Here is a 19,184-nt window from a genome sequence, read left to right on the forward strand (position 1 = left end):
TTAAATGCTCCAACCAAAAGACATAGGGGAGTTGAATGGATAAGAAAACAAGCCTAATACAAATGCTGCCTCCAAGAGATCCATCTCAGATCAAAAGATACAAACAGACTAAAAGTAAAGAGAATGAAAAAGATATTGCATGCAAATGGAAAGAGGAAAAAAGCTGGAGTAGCAGTGCTTATATTCAACAAAATGGACTTTAAAACCAAGGCTATAGTAAGAGACCAAGAAGGGCACTACATAATGATAAAGGGAACAGTCCAACAAGAGGATACAACCCTAGCAAATATTTACACACCCAAGACAGGAGCACCTAAATACGTGAAGCAAATCTTAAGGGACATAAAGGGAAAGATGGACAGAAATGCAGTCATAGTCAAGGATTTTAACACCCCTTTGATTTCAATGGATAAATCCACCAGGCAGAAAATCAACAAGGAGACAGCAGCCTTAAACAACATACCAGATCAAATGGATTTCTTCATTTAGTGGGTATTTTCAGAGCATTCCATCCTAAAGCAACAGAATATACATATTTTTCAAGGGCACGTAGAATGTTTTCTAAGATAGACCACATGTTAGCACACAAAAGAAGTCTCAATAAATTTTAAAAGATTGAAATCATATCAAGCATCTTCACTGAGTGCTATGCTAGGAAACAAGAAGTCAATCACAAGAACACTGAAAAACACACAAAGACATAGAAGCTAAGTAATATGTTTATTAGCCACACACAAGAATAAATTAAAAATAGATGAGAGACTTAAATGTTAGACCCAAAAACATAAAAATCATAGTAGAAAACATAGGCAACAAAGTCTCAGACATTGCTCATAGCAATATTTTATTGGATATATCTCCTCAGGCAAGGAAAACAAAAGAAAAAATAAACAAATGGGAGACCATCAAACTACAATGGTTTTGCACAGCAAAGGAAATCATCAATAAAATAAAAAGACAGCCTGCAGAATGGAATAACATATTCCCCAATACGTATAATAAGGAGTCAATATCCAAAATTTATAAGGAACTTACAAAACTCAACACTAAACAAAACAAAACAAAACAAAACAAAAAAACAACCTAATTAAAAAATGGGCATAGGGCTTGAATAGACACTTCTCCAAAGAGGTCATACAGATGGCCAGAAGACATATGAAAAGATGCTCAATGTCACTAATCATCAGAGAAATGCAAATTAAAACTGCAATTAGATATCATCCCCACTTGTCAGAATGGCTATCATCAATAAATCAACAAACAACCAGTGCTGGCCAAGATGTGGAAACAGGGGAACACTTTTGCACTGTTGGTGGGAATGCAGATTGGTATAGCCACTGTGGGAAGCAGTATGGAGATACCTCAAAAACTTAAAAATGGACCTGCCTTTCCACCCAGCTATGACACTTCTGGGAATATATCCAAAGGAACCCAAAACACTAATTCAAAAAAACAAACATCCCTATGTTCACCATAGCATTATTTATAATTGCTATGATAAGTATGCAGCCCAAGTGTCTATCAGTAGATAGACACTTTAGTGAGTATAGTAATAAAACTATGGGGGCAATTATACAATGGAATACTATTCTGCCATAAAAAGGAAGAAAATTTACCCTTTGAGACAGTATGGATGGAGCTATGCTAAGTGAGATAAGCCAGTCAGAGAGAAACAAGTACCATATGATTTCATTCATATGTGTAATCTAATGAACAAATTGAACTAACAAGTAAAATGGGGACACAAACTCATAAATGGAGAGCAGGATGACAGCTGGAGGTGAGCGATCAGGGGGTGGAGGGATTGAGGAAAAACTAAAAAGGATTCATGAACATAGACAATAGTGTGGGGATTGCTGGGGGAAGGGGTATATGTATAAGGGGAATAAATAGCAATGGAAAAAAAACAATAAACATTTTCTTAAAATTTAAAAGTGTGGTAAAATCCTCATAACATAGAAATTACCATCTTAACTATTTTAAGTGTAAAATTCAGTACATTGATATCTTTGTGCAACTATCACCACCATCCCTCTCCAGAGCTCTTCATTGTGCAAAACTGAAACTCTATACCCATTAAACACTAACTCTCCATTCATCCTTACCCAAGCCCGTGATAACCACTCTTCTATGTTCTGTCTCTATGAATTTGATTACTTTAGGGACCTCATATAAATGGAATCATAGAGTATTTGCCTTTTTGTGGCTGCCTTATTTCACTGAACATAATGTCCTCAAAGTTCATCCATTTTGTGGCATGTGTCAGAATTCCATTCCTTTTCAATGCTGAATAATATTTCATTGTATGTATAGACCACAGTTTGTTTATCAATTCATTCAACAATGGACACTTTGCTTCTGCCATTTAGTTATGGTAAATAATACTGCCATGAGCATGGGTGTACAAATGTCTCCTTGAGACCCTGCTATCAATTATTCTGAGTATATACCCAGAAGTGGAATTAGATCATATGATGATTCTGTTTTTAATTTGAAAGCCAACCACCATACTGTTTTTCACAGTACTGCACCATTTCACATCCCTTACAACTGTGCACATGGGTTCCAGTTTTTTCACATCCTCACCGATACTTCTTGTCTGGGTTGTTTTTATAATAACTATTTTAGTGAGTATAAAGGCACACCTTATAGTGGTTTTGATTTGCATTTCCTGGATGATTAATGATGCCAAGCATTTTTCTATATGTCTACTGGTGATTTGTATATATCCTTTGGAAAAATATATATTAATATATAGACATTTGTATAAATGTCTATTTGCTCATTTTTAAATCATTTGTTAGTTTTTATGTTGTTGTGTTTTAGAGGTTCTCTATATATTCTGGATATTAACCTCTTATCAGGTAGGTGATTTGCCAATATTTCTCCCATTCCATGGTTTCCTTTTTACTTTGTAGGTAGTGTCTTTGACACACAAAAGTTTTACATTTTCATAAGGTCCAATTTTTCTTTTTTGTTACCTGTGCTTTTGGTGATATCCAAGAAATCAGTGCCAAATCCAATATTTGTGATGCGTTTACCTTGTGTTTTTTCTTCAAAGAGTTATAGTTTTAGCTCTTACATTTAGGTCTTTGATCCATTTGAGTTCATTATTATTATGGTATTAAACAAGGATCTAACTTCATTTGTCTGAGGATATCCAGTTTTCCTGGTACCATTTCCTGACAAATTGTTTTTTTCCTCAAAATCATTTTTCCCCCATTTAAAATGGTCTTGGCAGTTTTGTCAAAATCATTTGACCTTATATGTGAGGTTTTATCTTTAGGCTCTCTGCTCTCTTACATTGATCCATATGTTTAGTACTGAGTCAGTACTTCATTGTTTTGACATTGATCCATATGTTTAGTACTGAGTCAGTACTTCATTGTTTCGATTACTAAAGATTTGTAATAAATTTTGAAAATAGAAAATATGAGATTTCCAGATCTGTTTTCTTTTTTAGATTGTTTTGGCTATTGAGAATCTCTTGAGATTCCATACAAACTTTAGGATGAATTTTCTATTTCTGTAAAAATAGTTGTTGGGATTTTACCAGAGATTGCACCGAATCTGTAGATGTTTTGGGTGGTATTGATATTTCAACAACATTAAGTCTTTCAATCATGAACACAGGATGCATTTAATTTATATTGATGTGTTCCTTGATTTCTTTCAGCAACATTTTGTAGTTTTGATTGTTTAACTCTCACCTGCTTGGTTAACTAAATTCAGAAGTGTTCCTTTTAATTTAATTTTTATTGTTGAAACTATTATAGATGTCTCCCAGTTTCCCACAACCCCAACCTTCCCCACATTGTTGTCTGTGTCCATGCATTGCAAATGGAGTTGTATTCTTAATTTCCTTTATACAGTTGTCATTGTGTGTTGATTCTATATCCTGCTATTTTGCTGAACTCATTTATTCATTCCTATTTATTAGTTTTGTGTATGGGTGTATGTGTATAATCTTTTGGATTTTCTACAATTAAGATAATATATATGAACAAAGATAGTTCTACTTCTTTCTTCCCAATATAGATATGTTTTCTTTCTTTTTCTTGCCTAATTATTCAGACCAGAACTTCCAGTAATATCTTGGATAGAAATGGCAAAGGTAGGCATCAATCAGCACCTAGAAATCTTCTCGGATTTCTGATCCTAGAAGAAAAGCTTTCATTCTTTAACCATTGAGTTGGATGTTAACTGGGGACAGTGGGGTGTTGGTACATGTATGGCTTTTATGATGTTGAGATAGTTTTCTTCTATTCCTAGTTTGTTGAGTGTTCTTTTATGAGAAAGGTGGTTGAATGTTTTCTAATGATTTTTTTCACCATCAACTAAGTTGATTATATTTTTCCCCCTTCATTATATTAGTGCAGTGTATTATTATATTCATGACTCTCATATTTTGAACCATCCTTACATTCCAGATAAAAACTCAGTTGTTCATGGTGTATAATTCTTTTAATATGCTGTTGAATTCATTTTGCTACTGTTTTGTTGAAGATTTTTGTATCAATATTCATAATTGTTATTGGTATGTGCTTTTCTTTTCTCGCTGTGTCTCTTTGCCTGACTTTGGTATCAGAGCAATGCTGACCTCATAGAATTAGTTGGAAAGCATTCCTTCATCTTCACTTTTTGGAAAAAGCTTGAAAAGGATTGATATTAGCTCTTTAAATGTTTGATAAAACTTACTAATGAAGCCACCTGGTTTGGGGCTTTCCCTGGTTAGGAGTTTTTTGATTAGTAAATTAATGTACTTACTATTTATGGGTCTATTCAGATTTTCTATTTCTTCATGATTCACTTTCAGTAGGTTGTATGTTTCCAGGGATCTTCTCATTTTATCCAAATTATCCAATTTGTTGCTATACAATTGTTCATAGTATTCTTTTATAACCCTTTTTATTTCTGTATATTCAGTAATGTCCCTACTTCTGATTTTAGTAATTTGAATTAGTCTTTACTCTCTTTTTTTAGTCAATCTAGGTAAAGGTTTGCCAATCTTACTGGTCATTTTAATAGTCAATTTTACATTTTGTTGATTTTCTATACCATTTTTCTGTTCTCTTGTTTTTCTAGTTCTTTTAGGTGTAGTGTTAGACTGTGTATTCATTTGAATTTTTTCTTGTGAACTGGGAAGCTGCTCAGCTATGGGTGGTCCTGGAGGGAAGATCAACCTACCAGAACAGAGCTGAAGAAGAAACTGCTCAAGCAAAGGCAGGTGTTAGGAGCTGTGATAGAAGAAGGGCTGATCACACACCACCACCTCAAGAAGCAGGTGTCAAGTGCATGTACCAATATTACTCTGTCTGGGAACAAGTGCAGAAAACTCCTCCAGCAGAAAGAGAAGGCAGCTATGAGAATGGAAGTCCAGGCAAAGTCAATCAAGACTAGTGAACCACAGCCCAAATCACAAAAGAAAACAGAAGCCCTCCTCCCTACACCCAGGATATAGATATGGAGGACCTTGAAGATTGGAGTTCAGTCTTACCCCTTTCATCAGAAGATTCTCAACTGAAGCCAAGAGGATTCAGTGGTTGTTTCAGAACACTCTAAACTAAACACTGCACCTTTTTACTCTCTCCAGACTCCTCTTGCATAATGGCCTAGTGACTTGCCATGGAAGGATGTGTTGAGAGGAAGAATAGGAAGGAAAGATCAGAGAGGGGGCTTCTTAGCAGTCAACTCCATTTGTAAAAAGGACCTAGAGTTATCAAGGAAAAAAATGTCTTGTTTCTTTTTTTATTGTTGATACTATTACAGATGTCCCCCATTTCTCCCTTTATATCCCCCACCACCCAGCTCCTGCCCCCTTGGCTTTCACCACATAGTTGTCTGTGTCCATGGCTATGTACATATTTCTTCCAATCCCCCCCCCACCCTCCCCTCTGAGATCTGTCTGTCTGTTCCATGTATCCATGCTTCTGGTTTTATTTTGTTCGGTAGAACATGTAAGTGAGATCATATGGCATTGGTCTTTTTTTGACTAGCTTATTTTCCTTAGCATAATATTCTCTAGGTTTATCCATGCTGTTGCAAAAGGTAAGAGTTCCTTCTTTTTTATAGCATGTAATATTCCATTGGGTAAATGTACCACAGCTTTTTTTTTATCCACTCATCTACTCTTGAGCCCTTGGGCTGTTTCCAGATTTTGGCTATTGTAAATAACACTACTTTGAACATAGGGGTGCATATATTCTTTCTGATTGGTGTTTTGGGATTCTTAGGATATATTCCCAGAAGTGGAATTGCTGGCTGAAATGGCAGTCATTTTTAATCTTTTTGAGGAAGCTTCATACTGTTTTCCACAGTGGCTGTACCAATCTGCATTCCCACCATCAGTGCAAGAGGGTTCCCTTTTCTTTACATCCTCACCAGCACTGTTTGTTGATTTATTGATGGTAGCCATGCTGGCAGGTGCGAGATTATATTTCATTATGATTTTAATTTGCATCTCTCTGATGATTAGTGACATTGAGCATTTTTCATATGTCTATTGGCCATTAGTATGACCTCTTTGGAGAGGTGTTTATTCAGGTCCTTTGCTCTTTTTTAATTAGGTGGTTTGTCTTTCTGGTGTTGAGTTGTGTAAGTTCTTTATATACAATATTTTGGAAATTAATCCCTTATCAGATATATCATTGGCAAATATGTGCTAACATACAGTGAGTTCCCTCTTCATTTAGTTAATGGTTTCTTTTTGCTATGCAGAAGCTTTTTAGTTTGATGTAGTCCCATTTGTTTATTTTTCCCTTTGTTTTTCTTGCCCTAGGAGATATATCGGCAAAAATATTGCTATGCAAGATGTCTGAGATTTTACTGCCTGTGTTTTCTTGTAAGATTTTTATGGTTTTGTGACTTAAATTTCAGTCTTTTATCCATTTTGAGTTTATTCTTGTGTATGGTATAAGTTGATAGTCTGGTTTTATTTATTTATTTTTTGCATGTGCTTGTCCAATTTTCCCAACACCATTTTTTGAAGAGACTGTTTTTACTCCGTTATATGCTCTTGCCTCCTTTGTCAAATATTAATTGGCCATAAAAGTGTGGGTTGATTTCTGGCATCTCCATTCTGTACCATTTATCTTTATGCCTGTTCTTGTGCCAGTACCAGGATCTCTTGATTACAGTGGCTTTGTAGTATAGTTTGATATCCGGTATTGTGATTCTTCCCACTTTGCTCTTTCTTAAGATTGCTAAGATTATTTGGAGTCTCTTTTGGTTCCATATAAAATTTTGGAATATTTGTTTTAGGTCTGTGAAATATGACATTTGCATTTTAATAGGAATTGCATTGAATCTATAGTATGCTCTGGGTAATATGGGCACTTTAATGGTATTAATTCTTCCAATCCATGAACATGGTACATGCTTCCACTTATTTGCGTCTTCTATTTCTTTCTTATAGTTCTATAGTTTTCCAAGCATGGCTCTTTTGGAATCTTTTTGTTTCTTTTTTTAAAAGTATATTTTATTGATTATGCTATTACAGTTTTCCCAATCCCCCCCCTTATCCCCCCTTTGCCTTGCACCCCCCCAACCCTCCAGCATCCCCCTCCCTTAGTTCATGTCCATGGATTGTACATGTAAGTTCTTTGAATTCTCTGTTTCCTACACCATTTTGGCCACTCCCCATCTATTTTATGCCTACCAATTATGCTTCTTATTCCCTGTACCTTTCCCCGCCATTCCTCCCCTCCCACTCCCCACTGATAACCCTCCATGTGATGTCCATTTCTCTAATTCTGTTCCTGTTTGAGTTGTTTGCTTAGGTTTGTTTTCATTTTTTCCTTTAGGTTCATTTGTTGATAGTTGTGAGTTTGTTGTCATTTTACTGTCCATAGCTTTTTTATCTTCTTCAATTTCTTCGATAAATCCCTTTAACATTTCATATAATAAGGGCTTGGTGATGATGAACTCCTTTAACTTGACCTTATCTGGGAAGTACTTTATCTGACCTTCTATTCTAAATGATAGCTTTGCTGGATAGAGTAATCTTGGATGTAAGTCCTTGCCTTCATGATGTCAAATACTTCTTTCCAGCCCCTTGTTGCCTGCAAGGTTTCTTTTGAGAAATCAGCTGACAGTCTTATGGGAAGTCCTTTGTAGGTAACTCTCTCCTTTTCTCTTGCTGCTTTTAAGATTCTCTCTTTATCTTTAATCTTAGGTAAGTTAATGATGATGTGCTTTGGTGTGTTCTCCTTTGTGTCCAAATTCTTTGGAACTCTCTGGGCTTCTTGGACTTCCTAGAAGTCTATTTCCTTTGCCAGATTGGGGAAGTTTTCCTTCATTATTTGTTCAAATAAGTTTTCAATTTCTTGCTGTTGTTCTTCTCCTTCTGGAACCCCTATAATTTAGATATTGGAATGTTTAAAGTTGTCCCACAGGTTCCTAATTTTTCTTTATTTTCTTGAATTCTTGTTTCTTCATTCTGTTCTGTTTGGATGATTATTTCTTTTTATTGTTTCAAATCATTTATTTGAGTCCTGATTTCATTCCTGTCACTGTTGGTTCCCTGAATATTTTGCTTTATTTCCCTTTTGGCATCTTTCATTTGCTCTTTTATTTTGCAACCAAGCTCAATCAGTTCTGTGAGCATTTTGATTACCAGGGCTTTGAACTCTCCATCGTATAGGTTGGCTATCTCCTCATCACTTAGGTCTCTTTCTGAAGTTTTTTGCTCTTTTCTTTCATTTGGACAATATTTCTTATCTCAGCACAGCTGATAAGTTGTAAGGAGGCAGAGCTTTAGGTATTCACTAGGGCAGGGCAACCATCCTTCCTGTGCTGTGGCACTGTCTGTTGGGGAGGGACCAGAGAGGAACAATGAAGCTCCCCTGCTCGGGTCTAGCCCACTTTCCAACAAACTTGTGTGAGACTGACAGTTTCTCCACTGTGGCAACCCCCGCCATAGTCCACAGCCAGCTCTGAGTCTCAGTTTCCTGTTCACCCAGACCACCTGGCACAGTCTACCACCTCACCGCAGTTTCTCTCACCAACCTCACCTGTGCAGTCTGCCACCTCACCCTGGGTTCTCTCTGCCCACCTGTCTTACCAGTCTGGTTGGTCTGGTTGACTGTTTTTTGTTTTTGTTTTGTTCTTTAATTCCTTGATTGTTGGAGTTCCATGCAGTCTGATTTTCTGGCACTTCTGGTTGTTTATTGATTCTAGATTGGTTGTTATCCTCCTTTTGGTTGTGTGAGGAAGTGATGGGTTTCTATCTGTGCCTCCATCTTGGCCAGAACTCTGTTTCTTGAGATAGGCCTATATAGCTATAAAATTTCCTCTTAGAAGCACTTTTGCTATATTCCATGAATTTTGAAAAGTTGTGTTTTTATTTTTATATGTTTCAGATATACTTTTCTAATTTCCTGTTTCATTTTCTCTTTGATTCATTGGTTATTTAGTGATGTTTAATCTTCATATATTTTAGTTTTTTCCAATTCCTGTCATTGGTTTCTAGTTTTATGTCCTTGTGGTGAGAAAAGATGCTTGTCATGATTTTAATCTTCTTGAGTTTATTGAAACTTATGTGGCCTAAAATGTGATCTATCCTGGAGAATATCCTATGTGCACTTGAAAAAAATATGTGTATTCTGCAGTTTTAGGTGAAATTATTCTATAAATATCTATTAAGTTCATCTAGTCTTATGTGACATTTAAAGCCATTATTTTTTTAATTAAATTGTCTGTTTGGATGATCTTAGTCATTGATGTGAGTAGGGCAAAAATTGCCTAGTGTTACTATATTACTTTGGATTTTTCCCTCTATGTCCATTAATCATCATTTTATATATTCAGGTTTTTTAAATTTGCATTGCTATTGGGTGTGTAAATATTAACAGTTGTTATATCCTCTTATTGAACTGACCACTTATGTAAATCCTTTTTGTTCTTTTTTGTACACTTTTCATTTTTTAAGTCTTTTTGTCTGATAAGAACAGTACTACTTCAGCTCTCTTTTTGTTTCTATTTGTATGAAAAATCTTTTTTCATCTGTTCACTTTCAGTCTGTGTGTGTTTTTCTAATTCAAGTAAGTCTCTTGTAAGAAGCATATAGATGGGTCATGTTTTTAATCCATTCAACCACTCAATGTCCTTTTATTGGAGCATTTAATCCATTTCAATTTAAAGTAAATATTAATAACTATATACTTATTGCCATTTTGTTAAGTTTTTATTGGTTGTTTTTAAAGTTCTCTTCTGTTTCTTCTCTTGATCTCTTCCCTTTTGGTTTGCTGCTGTTCTTTAGTGTTTTCCTTGGGTTCTTTTTTATTTGTTGTTTGTATATCTTTTGTAGGTTTTTTTTGTGTGTGGTTACCATGAGGTTTATGTATATCATTTAATACTGATAGCAGTGTATGTTAAGCTGATAGGCATTTAAGTTTGAATATGCTCTATAAGGACTACATTTTTACTCCCCTTCTATACTCTGTTATTGATTTCATGTTTTAGATATTTTTGTGTGGTATATATCTTAACTACTTATAGTTTTAGTTGAGTTGATACTTTTTTCTTTTGACCTTTGTCATAGCTTTTTAAGTGTTTTTATTTGCTGTACATATTAAATATTTGGCTTTATTGGTGCAATTTTCCCCTTTCTCGTATTTTCTTATCTATGGTCATGGCTTTTCCTTTTTTGCTTAAAGATGCTCTTTAACATTTCTTGTAAATCTACTTTAATGGTGATGAACTCTTAAGTTTTTCCTTGTCTGGGAAACTGTATTTTTTCTAGAATAGTGAATGATAACCTTGCTGGGTAAATTATCCTATATTGTAGTTTCTTTCATTCAGCATTTTATAGATCTTGTGCAGCTCCCTTCTTGCCTGTAAAGTTGCATTTGAGAAATCAGTAGATTTATGGGGTTTCCTTTGTATATAACTTGTTATTTTCCTCTTGTTGTCTTCAAGTTTTTCTTTTTTTTTTTAACTTTTGTCATCTTGATTACAATATGTCTTGGTGTGGATCTCTTTGGGTTCTTCTTATTTGGAGCTCTCTATGGTTTCTGGAAAAAAAGATCTGTTTCCTTTCCCAGGCTAGGAAAGTTTTCAGGCATTATTTCTTTAGGTAAAGTTTCCATTCCTTTTTCTCTTTCTTCTTTTGAGATCCCTGTAAAGTGACTTGAGCAATTGATATTACCCTGGAGGTCCCTCAAATTATCCTTACTATCCTTGTTTGTTTTGCTGTTCTGATTTGTTGATTTATACTAGTCTCTCTTCTAGGTTGCTAATCTGTTGTATTAGATAATCTGCTGTTGATTTCTCCTGATGTAATTTTTATTTCATTTACTGTATTTTTCAAGTCTTCCTGGTTCTTTATTATACTTTCTAACTCTTTGTTGAAGTACACTGTAAGTTTCTGTATACCACTGTCAATTTTGTTGAGCATTCTCATGACCATTTCTTTGAATTTTCATCAGGCAAATTACTTATCTTCATTTCCTTAGGGATTTTTTTCTGGGGATTGTTCTTGTTCCTTTATTTGAAAGATATTCTTCTGCCTTTTCCTCTTCTTTGATTTCCTATGTTTGTTTATATGAATTAGACAACTTGTCTTTCTCTTCCAGTCTTAAAAAGTGGACTTCTGTAGAATTGGCCTCTGTAAAGGCTGTATGTGCTGTGTGGTTTTGGAAGGCTGGTAAAAGCCAAGCAAATGCTTAATGCATCCAAGTAACTGACTTTATGAGCAAGAACAGCTCCTAGTGAGAAGGCCAGATGTATGTAGTAATGCCCTATTTATCTTGCCTGCTCCCGTTTGGGGAACGAAACAGGCTTGGGTAATGTGTCTAGGAACTATTGTAGTAATTTTGCAGGTAGGGTAGAGCACTTGGGTTAAGCCCCTACCCAACCTATGGAGATCAAGGGAGATGTAAATAATGATGCTCACTGGCACTTTTGGCCCTGGAGAATCTTTGCAGTCCCCAGAGAGCCTCCACAGTGCCCCAGCCTTCTTTATGCAGTCTCTTTCTTGTTTGTTGTAAAGAAAATGGTTATCTGGAAAAGAAAGCACTTTGTAGCTTTTATGTGCTGGATAGTTTTCAGAAGCTTATTGGAACCAGACAGGTACCTATTATGATGCCGGGGCCACTGGCTTGTCAGGCTGGAATGACTCTTGTCAGGAAGGCCAGGGGCATGTCCTAATGCCCTGCTGTTCCTGCTAGCTCCCTTTGCTTCAACACTTCAGGCAATGTAGCTGAGAACATGTTGCAGTGATCTTGCAAGTTGGCCAAAACTCTCAAATATATCTCTTGCCCCCATATCCAGGTGGGGGGAAACATAAACATGATGTTCCTTGGTTCTCCCTGCTCAGAGAGTTTCTGCAGCTCCCAGAGGGTTTTTAAGGTTTTCCCAGCCTTTTATTTTCTATTTATTTCTCTTATTTGTTGTTTTTAAGCTGTTTATTCAGCCCTAGGTTGTCAGATTATATATATAATCTGTACCATTGAGTTTGCTCATGGGAGGGAGTAAGTTCAATGTCCTTCTACACCACTGTTATATTGTACCTCTTCTCAATTTTCTAAATTAGTTTTCTATTCTCTATTGATCTATCTTTGTTCTAGTCTTTATTATTTCCTTTTATCTGTTAGCTTTGTATTTGATTTGTTCTGCAAGTTCTATTTCTTTAAGTTGTATAGTTAGATTATTAATTTTTTATTTGCTCTTATTTTGAAGTTAGGCATTTAAACATATAAATTTCCCTCTTAGCCTTGCTTTCACTACAGTTTTTATGTTTAGTATGTTGTGTTTTGTTCTTTGACCCAGTGGTTTTTTAAGGATGTTGGGTTTTAGCCACATATTTGTAAATTTTCCAGCTTACCTTTCTTCATTTATTTCTAACTTAATTCCATTGTGGTCAGAAAATATGTTTTGTATGACTTGGATCTTTTAAAATGTATTAGTTTTCTGGCCTAATATATCCTGTAAAACATTCCATATACACTTGAGAAGAATGTCTCCTCTACTGTTTGGGGTGAAATTTTCTGTGTATCTGTTAACTCTAATTGGTGGGTAGTGTTATTCAAATGCTTCATTTCTTTAATGATCTTATTTCTATCTGGTTCTATCTATTATTGATAGTAGTGTATTGAAGTCTCCAACTATTATTGTAGAATTATCTATTTTCTCTTTTAATTTTGTTAATTTGGGGTTCTGTTGTTAAGTGTATATATTTTTATATTATATCTTCTTGATGGGTCGATACTTTTATCAATATTTAACAGTGTTCTTTATTGTCTCTTGTAACCCTTTCACTTAGAGTCTATTTTGTCTGACACTAATATAGCTATCCAGATCTCTTATGGTATTTTTATGGAATCTCTTCTTTCATCCTTTTACTTTCAACCCTTATGTGTTTCTCTTGTAGACAGCATATAGATGGATCATTTTTAGTACATTCTGTTAATCTCTGCCTACTAACTGGAGAGTTTAATACATTTACATTTAAAGTAAGTACTGTAAGGAATGACTTCTGTCATTTAACCTTTGCTTTCTTTATGTATACATGTTATTTGTTCCTCAATTCTTCTATTCCTTGTTTTGTATTTAGTTGATTTCTTGTATTGTACAATTTTAATTCCCTTCTTTTGTCCTTCTCTGTATACTTTCTAGTTACTACCTTAGTGGTTATCTTTGGGGGTTACAATTAAAACCTTACATATATAAAAACCTTGTATGAATAGCTAAAATTGTGTACAAACACTCTGATTTTATATATCTTTGTCCATCTTTCTTTATATTGTTATTGCCACACATTACATCTCTATATATTATGTTCCCATTAACTTAGATTTGTAATTACTGCTTTACTCATTTGTCTTTTAATTTGTATATAAAAATAGAGGATTTATAAACAAAAATACAATCATACTAACTTTAATATCTACGTAGTCACCATTACCAGTGTTCTTATTTCATATTATACCTTTGAGTTACTATCTAGTGTCCTTTCATTTCTGTCTAAAGAACTCCCTTTAGCATTTTTTGTAGGGTACATTTACTGATAAAAAACTCCCTCAGCTTTTGTTAATTTGTAAATGTATTATTTTTCCCTTTACTTTTTATTACTGATTTTAGAGAGAGAAGAAGGGGAAAAGAAAGAAAGGGAGAAGGAGGGGGGAGAGAGAGAGAAACACTGACTTGTTGTTCCACTTATTTATGCATTCATTGGTTGATTTTTGCATGTGTCCACTGGGGATTGAATCCGAAGCCTTGGTGTAATACATAACACAATTGAGTTACCCAGCCATGGCCTCTCTTCATTCTTAAAGAATAGTTTTGTCAGATATAGACATCTTTGTTTAGGGCTTTTTCTTTCAGAACTTTAAATATGTCATCCCACTTCTTTCTGGACTCCATGGTTTCTCACAACAAATCAGCCGTTAATCTTATTAAGAATTCCTTGTACACCTGGCATAAGAACAGACACATAGAGCAATGGAACAGAATAGAGAGCCCAGAAATAAACCCAAGTATCTATGGTCAATTAACATTCGAGAAAGGGGCAGAGCATAAAATGCAGTAAAAGTAGCCTCCTCAACAAATGGTGTTGGGAGATCTGGACAGCTACATGCAGAAAAAGGAGACTCTATCACCAACTTCCACCATACACAAAAATAAATTCAAGGTGGATAAAAGACTTAAATATAAGTTGTGACACTATAAAAGTCCTAGAGGAGAACATAGGCAGGAAAATCTCAGATATTCCATGCAACAATATTTTTACTGATTTTATGTCCCTAGAGAAAGGGACATAAAAGAAAGAATAAACAAATGGTATCATCAAAATAAAAAGCTTCTGCACAGCTAAAGAAAACGGCATTAAAATGAAAAGAGAACCAACTGTATGGGAAAACATATTTGGCAATGATACCTCAGACAAGGGTTTTATCTCCAAAATAGATAAAGAACTCACACAAGTCTACTCCAGGAAGACAAAAAATCCAATTAAAAAATGGGCAAAAGATTTAAATAGACACTTCTCCAAGGAGGACATACGAAGGCCTCAGACACATATAAAAAGATGCTCAGCATCACTAGCCATCAGAGAGATGCAAATTAAAACCACAATGAGACACCATTTCACATTGATGAGAATGGCCATCATAAACAACTCAAGAAACAAGTGTTGGAGAGGATTTGGAGAAAAGGAAACCCTAGTGCACTGTTGGTAGGAATGCAGACTGGTATAGTCACTGTGGAAAACAGTATGGAATTTCCTCAGAACACAATATGGAACTGCCTTTTGACCCAGCAATTCCACTGCTGGGATTATACCCTAGGAACCCAGAAACACACACCAACAAAAGAACCTATGCACCCCAATGTTCTTAGCAGCACAATTTACAATAGCCAAGTGCTGGAAGCAACCTAAATGCCCACCAGTAAATGAATGGATAAAAAAACTATTGTACAGCCTTGGCTGGTGTAGCTCAGTGGATTGAGCATGGGCCTGTGAACCAAATGGTCACCAGGTAGATTCCCAGTCAAGGCACATGCCTGGGTTGCCAGCCAGGCCTCCTGTAAGGGGCGTGCAAGGGGCAACCACACATTGATGTTTCTCCCCCTCTCTTTCTCCTTCCCTTTCCCTGTTCTCTAAAAACAAATAAATAAAATCTTAAAAAAAACTGTGGTGCATTTATGAAAGAATACTATGCAGCAGAAAGAAAGAAGGAGCTCCTACCCTTTGCAACAGCATGGGTGGATCTGGAGTTCATTATGCTAAGTGAAATAAGCCAGGTGGTGAAAGACAAATACCATATGATCTCACTTATAAGTGGAACCTAATCAACAAAACAAACAAGCAACATATAACCAGAGACACTGAAATAAAGAACAAACTGACAGTAACCAGAGGGGAGGTGAGAGGAGACAATGGGGGAAACGGGGAAAGGGTTTTCAGGAACAACTATAAAGGACACATGGGCAAAACCAAAGCGGAGTAGGATCAAAGGTGGGAAGTGGGTATGGCTGGGGTTGGGGGAAGCAATAGGGGGAAAATGGAGACAACTGTACTTGAACAACAATAAAAAATGTGAAAGAAAGAGAATTCCCTGTACACAATGAGTAGACTCTCTGTTGCTGCTTTCAAGATTCTTTCTGTGTTTGATTTTTGACAATTATAATGTGTGTTAGTGATCACTTAGAATTTATCTTATGTGGAGTTCATTGAGCTTCTTGGATGTGCATTGTCATGGTTTTCATCAGTTTTGGAAATTTTTGGTCATTATTTTTTCAAATATTTTTCTTTCTCTTTCTCTGTTCTACTGGAACTCTTTGTGTTGGTTTTCTTAATGGTATCCCACAGGTTCCTCAGGTTCTGTTAATTTTTCTTCATTATTCTTTCTATTTCTCTACATAATTTTGATTACCTTATCTTCAAGTTGTAGGTGGAATTGTGTCCTTCCAAAATTCATATTTTAAGTCCAAACACCATAATGTGAGTTTATTTATATATAAGGTCATTGCAAATGTAGTGAAAATGAGGTCATATGGGGTAGAGTGTTCCCCAATCCAATATGACATTTGTTGTTATAAATGTCATAACATTATAAATGTCACTATAAGTGGAAATTTTGGATGCGGACACACAAATAGAGAGATCTACAGGTCAAGGCATGTTAAAGTTTGTCACCAATAGCTAGTGGAGAGAGATGACACAGATTCTCTGTCATAATCCTTAGAATGAGCCAATCTTGCAAAAACCTCAATATCAGACTTCTAGGCACCAGAACTATGAGCCAATAAATTTCTGTTGTTCAAGCCACCCACTTGGCAGTACTTTAGTTCAGCAGCCTTACCAGACCAATACATATGCTTTGTTATTTTTGTTGACAGCTGAACATTTTGAGCTTTGTGTAATGTGATAGCTATGGAAATCATATATTCCCACTCCTTGGGATTTCTGTTTTTTGCTGTTGAAGGTTAGAGCCATCTGTTTGTGACCTTTCCAAACTATTTTGAAAAATATGTATTCCTTATCAAGGGTGGTCACTGAAATTTCTATTCTCTGAGGTCAGCTAGTGACTGAATAAAGACTTCCTTTAATGTCTGGCTGTCAAAGAGAAAAATATAAAAATAAAATAAATTTGCAAAAACAACTGTCTTTTTAAATCCCCTGTGGCAGGAAAGCTGCTTCTGACTATGGGAGTTTGAAAGAATGATCAGACTCTGTACCATCTTTTGTAATCAAAAGCACTGAGCAACAGTCAAAATACAAAATCTCGAAGTGTAAAGGACAAGGTCCTATAGTCCAGTCTGGAACCAGTAAGTCACACCATGAACACAGGCCACTGTCCCCATGGCTGCCTTGTCTAGGTGCTGGAGATGCAGGATGTTAGCCTCCGCAAGAAACATGGAAATTCACTGAAATTTCTCAGCCTCTTTCTCAAATTCTTTACAAGATGCTGCAAGTGTTCAACTAGACTCTAGAGTTCCAAAAATAGTTCTTTCAGATGTTCTTGCCAGATCAATTTTTTTCAATGTTCACTTTCCTTTAATGACCCTCAATCTCCCTGAAGGACAGGTGAAGGCAGCAGATAGGTGATGGCAAGAGATGTTCACTTGAAGATCTTTCTCTAATTGAAGTCTTTACCCACATCCTAGACTTCCATCTCCCAGCAAAAGTACTTTCAAACCGGTGTCTGGGTCTCCTCACTGCCTGGATCTAGTTTCTGCCATGTATGGCTCGTAGTCCACCTTCATGGGAAGCTTCTGGCCTTGGAAGGCTCAGACTCCAGAATTGGAACTGCTATTGTTGGTTCCAAAGATGATACTGGCAAAGGCATTCTTCCTCAGCTTGTCCAATCACTGGAACATTCCAGTGATGAGGTTGCAGCTTATGATGGTCTGGGTGAGCTCTTTGAGGAAGTAGTACTCAGAGTACCACAGAGACCAGCAATCCTTATCAAAGTGCTCCCCAAAACATGACAGCACCACTACGAGTATGTCCTCATTGGAGTCCTTGCCCCTAAATTTGCCCAATACAAAGGTAATCTTGGGCAGGTGAGCAAAGGCTTTTTGGCCTTTGACTCAGCAGCCAGCACCTGCTTACATTTGTCCATCTCCACCTTAGGAGCATGAACAGCTAGCTTCCTTTCTCTCCTGTTTCTGCTCAGCCTGGGGTTTCTGCTTCTCCTCTCAAGATCCTTTATCCTTCCATGGGCTGTCCTTTTTAGTCTGGCTCTAAACACTTTTTAGCATCTAACTGAGCCATCTTCTCACAGAGTGTCACCTCCCCCAAGACAGCATGGAACTGGGGCTGGTTAATACAGGATAGGGACCAATGGTTGGTATCAGGGAAGGCCTGGTGGAAAGAAGGCTCCAGGGCATGTTTATAGGGCCACAACATGGTGCAGAAAATTGTGATGTCACCAGTGTCACATGTTCATCCACCAAAGAAGTCCATGTCTTTAGGTGAGCATCCAGCAGCCACAGAATTCACCTAGCCTCACCCTTTGCATTCTTTGTGGTCTGCTTGTAGTGGAGCATGATACCCAAGGTGAGGAGCACCCAGGTTGTTGTCAGCATAGCTTATCCTCTGTACCACCTGGGCTGCTGCCTCTGCACTACTTCCCCACAGCTCCTCATTGTTCACATAGTAGGTGATGACATGGCTCTCGAACACACAGAATCCATCGTCATCTTCAAATACTGGAATCTTGCTGGCAGGAAATTTGTGGAGAAATTCAGAGGTGTGATTGATTTGGCCAAATAGAAGTGGGGTGTTGTGGAGAGCATGTGGACCTGAACCACACTGTCCTGAATGCAATGAGGGCCTTAAAGGCCCTCTAGTATTCTGGATATGTGTCCACAGCCCCAGCTGCCATGGTGATCCCACAGAGAAAAGGGTACTGGCTCAATTGTTTTAGTGGAGAGACAGATTCCTAAAGCTTCCTACTCTATGATACTCCTGTTCATCCATCTTTATTGCAGAATGATATTCCATGGTGTGGATGTACCACCATTTGTTTAACCAGTTACCTATTAAAAGGCATTTCAGTTGTTTTCAGTGTGGGGGCTGTTAATAATAAAGCTGCTATGAATGCTTGTATATATACAGAACATGAGTCTTCATTTCTCTGGAATAAATGCCCATTCATTGGTTTTAATTTCTTCTATCATATTTTGTATTTCTAATAGTTGTCTTTTGGTTCTCTGATGTTCTGATCATATATCCTATT

At 36.4% G+C, this 19,184-nt stretch overlaps 2 pseudogenes; one reads left to right on the plus strand and one right to left on the minus strand.

Moving 5' to 3' along the window:
• Positions 1 to 4,497: 4,497 nt before the first annotated feature.
• Positions 4,498 to 5,718, plus strand: LOC118496897 (annotated as a pseudogene).
• An 11,378-nt stretch (positions 5,719 to 17,096) lies between these two features.
• LOC114506031 lies at positions 17,097 to 18,845 on the minus strand (annotated as a pseudogene).
• Positions 18,846 to 19,184: the final 339 nt, after the last annotated feature.

This window comes from Phyllostomus discolor, chromosome 9 (assembly GCF_004126475.2).
Source record: "Phyllostomus discolor isolate MPI-MPIP mPhyDis1 chromosome 9, mPhyDis1.pri.v3, whole genome shotgun sequence".
NCBI classification, from domain to species: Eukaryota; Metazoa; Chordata; class Mammalia; order Chiroptera; family Phyllostomidae; genus Phyllostomus; species Phyllostomus discolor.